Source organism: Daphnia pulicaria, chromosome 1 (genome assembly GCF_021234035.1).
Source record: "Daphnia pulicaria isolate SC F1-1A chromosome 1, SC_F0-13Bv2, whole genome shotgun sequence".
NCBI lineage: Eukaryota > Metazoa > Arthropoda > Branchiopoda > Diplostraca > Daphniidae > Daphnia > Daphnia pulicaria.
In genome coordinates this window covers 870,472-876,961 of record NC_060913.1, presented here as the reverse complement: position 1 = coordinate 876,961, position 6,490 = coordinate 870,472, and positions in this window count along the sequence as shown.

Genomic DNA, 6,490 nt, shown 5'->3' with positions numbered 1-6,490 from the left:
GAAATTTTCAAATAATGGCAGATGCTCCACCGTTGAGAAGAGGACGAGCTGCATCTAGCACCAATCGTAATCCGTTTGAACTCTTTGCTGAGCTTTGTGCACATTTCAACTTTGGAAAACCTATTTTCAAGCTGATAAAATCGCACAATAATAATCCCCCAAAAACTATCCAGATGGGTTTGACTGTGATTAAGTTGGGCATTTCCGGTAACACCAAATTCTTACCTTGTCATTATGATAAAATTTTAATCTTGTTTTTTTTTTGTTTTTTTTGTTTTTTTCAATAAGGGCAATGATACCTCCACATCCTCTGAAAAAGACCCATCTGAAGATTCGTGTGCGCAATATTACAAGTATTGGAACGAAAATAATCTGGATGCTGATGATGAAGGAGATGAAGGTGAATTAATTTTATATTTACATTTATAGATATTACATATTTACGTTACATTATATTTACAAATTTTTGTCTAAAGGGGATAAAGAGGATTCCAAGAAAGAGGATACTATATACAGACTATATACAGAGGTAGCTGAGGAAGGAGACGAAGATAAAGCTGAAGAAGAAGAAAAAGGAGAAAATGAAGAAAAAGAAGAAGAAGCGGAAGAACAAGAGAGAGGAGCAACAAACTTATTTTAACAGTTACCTTTTTAAATTTTTGTTGCACACTATTGAATTGAGCTGACATCTAGTACTCTGGCTCTGACAGGTGATAAAATAAATAAATCGGGCAACATGGCATGCTTTCATCAATTATTGCGCAACTTCCGTTTTAAAAAAATTCCAATTTCTCACATTTAGTAGATTTTACCGTGAAAACTGAAACACCCAACTCGAATCCTTTCAAAATGGAAGACATGTGGATCTGTTTACGGTAATTTATTTCTTCTTCTTCGTTTAACAAACTAATTTTAACTCTTACCTTTAAATTTCAGTTGCACACTGTTAAATGACGCCACGGCCGAGAAATGCGTCGCTTGCGAGACTGGTAGGCTACAGTCTAAAATTTTGTGAAATTTTTTAAAATTTAATCTTGTTTTTCTTTTTTTGTTTTTTAGAAAAGGGGCAAAAGGGCAGCAATGATTCATCCACATCAACGGATTATGGAGAAGATGAAGATGAACAGAACTGGTTCTACAAATTATGGAATGAAAATGTGGATGCCGATGATGAAGGTGATGAAGGTGATGAAGGTGAATTAACATTTTATATTTACATATATTTACATTTATAGATATTACATATTTACATTTACATATTTACAAATTTTGTCTAAAGTGGATAGAGAGGGTTACGAGAAAGAGGAGTCAGAGGTAGCTGCGAAGAAAGAAAATGGAGGGAAAGGTGATGAAGGTGAATGAACATTTTATATTTACACATATTTACATTTATAGATATTACATATTTACATATTTACATTTACATATTTACAAATTTTGTCTACAGTGGAGGATTCAGACAAAGAGGAGACAGAGGTAGCTGCGAAGGAAGGAAAAGGAGAGAAAGCTGAAGAAGGAGAAAATGAAGCGAAAAAGAGAGTGGAGCAGTTGCTGGCCCAAGTGGTCCTACCAACTACCAAAAAAGAAAACTGCGAGACCAGCAAAAGAAGGGTAGGGCCAAAAAGGTGAACAAAGGAGCAATCGACAGTCTTGCTGATCAACTCGCTGCTTGCAGCTCAGGTAACATTCTTAATTTTGTCAACATGATAACATTAAAACTTAATTTATTTTATTTTCCAATTTTCTTAGATGATGAGAAATAGGCCCTTCTCGTAATAGCAGCGAATTCAACGTCTTCATAACAAAATGGTTGTTTCTAATTCGGCCAAAAACGCTTGTGAATTGTTGCGCATGGTGGTTCAATTCCCTACTCTTGCTTTCCGGTATCTGTTTTTATTTTTTTAACAGGATTGAGCAGTTTAGCTTGCTGCTGAATTTGAACTTGCTGAATGATGAAATACACGAGCCAGAAGCATTATTCTTGATGTATAAATCAATAAAAGATCCGCTGCGTAGCGGATGCAGCGAGGATACCTCCAGCGTGACTCGAGCCCACGAGAAGACTGCTGGAGATCCGAGCGGCTAAAGAGCGGAGCCCGCGCAGTATAGGCAACGTTGCCAAGTGAGAATATATATTTTTTACGCGTTGATTTACATCTTTTTGGCAACACTGTATGGTGAGAGCCAATCAGAATGCTGGGAAAAGGGTCGCCGTGATTACGTTCTACTTAGTACATATTGCCTCGTAACCAGACTTTAACTCGTGCGGACTTATTGCGTCCAGATCCAGCCTTTGATCTATTTGCCACTCACTATGCGGCCGCCTACGAACGATATACCGGACTAAGCTAAGACCAAATCAATAAAAAAGATGCTATTACCAAGAAAAAGTTATAAACGATCTCTCCTGAAAACAATCGAAACTTTTGGCAAAAGAAATTTTTTTAAATAAATAAAACTTGCGCCCCCTCCCAGGATTAAGATCTCTTTCATAAGTTTTCGTTTTTGGTCCGTTATTTGGACATGAGAATCATTTTCTTGCCCAACAATACCAAAACACGGTCGTCGGGTAAACGATTGATCGTGACTTACAAAGATCTAATAATTAAAAAAAAAATTAATGTCGAAATGGTTTTATGAAATCATAACATAAATTATACAATACACACAGTTAGTTAACACATACGCTTACGCATAAAGTTAATACATTCTCATACAAAACATTTCGTTACATTTTTAACGTAAAATTTAAGCGGAAAATACTGACAACGTTAAATTGTTAGTAGGGTAAACACCTTCATTTTCTCAACGTGGTCACCCCAAAAAACATTTGCAGAGTTACTGTGCGTATGTGTAAGGACTGCTCCTATGGATTTCACAATTCTATTTAACAAAATATATATTTTTAAAATTTTTATTGAAAATCCAAAGAAGGAAGAACACGTTACACAAAATTTGTCAAGTCACTTATTGCGACTTGAGGGGTTTCATTTGTCATCATAATGTAAAAAAAAGAATGGAAATTTAATTTTTATATAATTCTGAGAAAAATGAGAGTTATTTACCCGAGTTGCAAATACAGAAATAGGTCGTCGGCAAGGTTTTCAACTTCGTCCATTTTTTTTTTAAGCGGATCCTTTTTGTTCTTGAACCGCAATTTCCTCTTCTGTTAATTGCTGGGCCCAGCCTTTAGTTATTTTTCCTCTTCTTCTTTTTCTCCTTCTTCCTCTTGTTCTTGTTCTTCTTCGTTTTCTTCTGTTTCGTTCTCTTCTTCCTCACTGTTTTGCTATTTCCTTTTTCTCTACCTATTACAGGATATCCTAAAGGCACGGGCTTTTGTAATGAGTGAACCATGTAACAATTTTTGTATTATGATGTGGACATGTGTTCTAAATTTTTAATTTTCCGTGTTTATTTCTATTGGTTTGCAATGTATATTATATGGAATATTATGGACATAAGTAACCGAGTTACAACTCTGAGCAAAATCTTTGTCGCTATCATCTTTTGTTTTCATTTTTCTTTTACTGAGACTTCTTTTGTGAAGTGCCGAAACCGTTTTTGAACTTATAAGTTAAAAGAGTAGCAGAAATAAATTATCACTGGTTGGTAATTTAACCATAAAATTTTTAAATTCTTTTAATGCAAATCCAACGAAGTGAAGAACACATTAGCATGTTACACAAATAAATTTATCAAATCTCTTGAGGCTTGAGGGGTTTTCATTTCTCTTCATCTGAGAAAAAGAAAAGACACGTAGCTTTTAAATGTCGAGAAAATTATGACGAACTTACCCGAGTTGCAATAGAGAAACAAATCCTTGGCAAGATCGTCGACATCGTCCTTTTTCTGATTTTTGAACATTGCTTTCTTCACCTGGAAGCGCAATATTCTTTTTTGATTAATTTGATTAAATGATTAAATTTAATACAGGCTGTAGTAAAGATTCAAGATAGGTGGTGACTTACTACGTTTGTAGAAATTCCAATCTCTTTGATATCTCTTCCAATCTCTTTGATCGTTTTACCAGTCCGAGTGAAAGGAATCGACCCATCCTGGTTGGACACTGCCGCCTGAAGTGGAGGTAGACCAGATCATATTCCTCCGTTTCGGATGCTTCCTTCTTGTTCACCTGCTCAATCCCTCGGTCTGAAAATCACAAATTAAAGCAAAAATTTATTACTGCAATCCTTATTTAATGGTGATCAGAAATCAAAGGAACATACCATAGTAGGCCACTGTAGGCTTGGCCTTCGTGAGGAAACCCAATCCACCGGAGCTGACGTTTTCTCGGCTTCCCCCAAACTCTCCAGAAACTCACTGAACTCCTGACAGAATCATACGAGAGGGAAAGTTGTTACTTACGGCCAGAGGTTTACTTCATCAATTAATGACATAAATAAAGCCGAAAATAGGAATGGCAGAAGATGGCTTACTCCTTTTTGGAAAATCCAGTCTCCTAGAAAAATATATCCATTTTACATCCAAAGAGAAAGACAGTGGAATGGATCTATCCCTGACTGCACCACCGGGAGAGAAGGTAGACCAGATCATTCCTCTCTTCTCACATTTACGTGAGTAAAAAATCTCCAAATACGCCTGTGTTGTGTTTTTCGGAAAGCAAACCAACTTCACACGACGCATCAATTGAGAAACCCGTCGTCCGGCGTGTAAAAAAACGTAGTGTGAAGCCGAAAAATCCGATTATCGACACACCAGTGAGGGTTGTTCCTTCTGGCATCAACGCAACCTCTTCCTGTAAGGAGTCCATTATTGAAATCTCATCTAAACCAGATAAGAACACTACTGCTTCTGACAAGAATGAATGTGTTGTCATCGATGCCAAATCGGAGGGGCAGTCTTTGGCCGCATCTCTACCAAGACGATTTAAAAAAGCTATAGACCCTCGAGAGAACAGAGCTATTTGTAGCGCAGTTATAAAGAACATTAAGAAAACCAACTGGTAGTGTGACGACCATATAGACTATGCCTCTTTGTTACTTCGCAAGTTGAATCCTTTAATTGGTGGCTTGTTTAATATCTACCAAGGATTTAAAAAATACCCTAAAGCCGCTTGTGAAAAATGGGTACAGCTACTTCACAATGGGAGAGAACAAGGAGGGCACTGGGTTTGTGCAGCTTTTGGTTTTATTTCTTGCCTCATGGTCAGGTGTTTCTTTACGATATTCTCTCTAGTAGTCCAAATAGTTTTGTTGTTGGGTAAGTTGCTAGCCTTATTCAGACGCAAGAAACATTTTTCAGTTTACAATTCGCAACCACTTCACAACAAATAAATAATTATGGCTGTGGTGTTTATGCAATCGCTTTCGCCACTGCTGTTATGTTTGACACTGACCCATCTAAAATTACTTTTGACTCACAAAATATGAGGCAACATCTTATAGAGTGTTTTACCCAGCAAATTTTGACATATTATCCTTCTTTAAACCTACTTTCTCCTTTCCAAGAAAAACTACCAGCCCTGATCGTTCAAGTTTACTGTTTGTGCCGTCGGCCACTAAGATTCAGATTGGGCAAAAATGCAAAAAAAAGAAGAAAAACTGACACAGTGTGAATTATGCAATGATTGTTTTCATCGTTCTTGTTTGGCTTCTTGTGAAATATTTAAAGTTAAGAATTGGCGCTGTCAAAAATGCGTTAATTATTGAATAAGTTTAATTTTTTATGGATTCTTTTTTATTATGAACAATTATTTTTGTATCTTTTCTCAATTTCTTATCGTTGTGTTTCGACCATTAAACACAATTCAGGCAAGAGTACATACAAACACTGTCATTGATTTATAGTATGGTCCACTTTTTTGGTCCAACTTTAAGTTATCAAAAACTTACATTTGGACCGAAAAACTTGTGTCGAGTCCACTCATTCAAAGTCCACTATTTAGCCGTCCGCGGTCCACGGTCCACGTCCGCATTCAATTTTCGGTTATATGATTCTATGTGATTGACTGATTGTTGGTTAGGTCTATGATCATTTTGAGTGCAAAAGCGATCAGGTCCAATGTGTTTGAACCAAATCCGTTGCACAGATGAAAATAAAAGTTCAATGGCGTCCACAATATCTACTTCGAGCGCAAGGTTTCTAGCATTATTCCCCTGAAAAGTTTTTCGACCTAATAATATAGAACCTTAAAAAATTATGGCTTATATTATGCGTAATACGTTTACTGTTTTTTTATGATAATATTTGTAAGCCCTTAAAAAATCTGAATTACTTTTTCTTGCCCTTGATAGAAGTAGCACGCCCATACCTGAAGCAATTTGAAAACTGAGATGCCATTGCTGAAGGAATGGCTGCCTCGCAATCGGAAATCATCACATTGGATTCTAGCTTAACATAATTTCTTTTCACCGTAAGACGCAAGGCGTTATATTAATAAAAAGCTGTGACTAAAAAATAAATACATAACTTATATCTAAATGTTACCTACCAACCGGGGAATTGAGGCCTGGATAAATATGGTTTATTA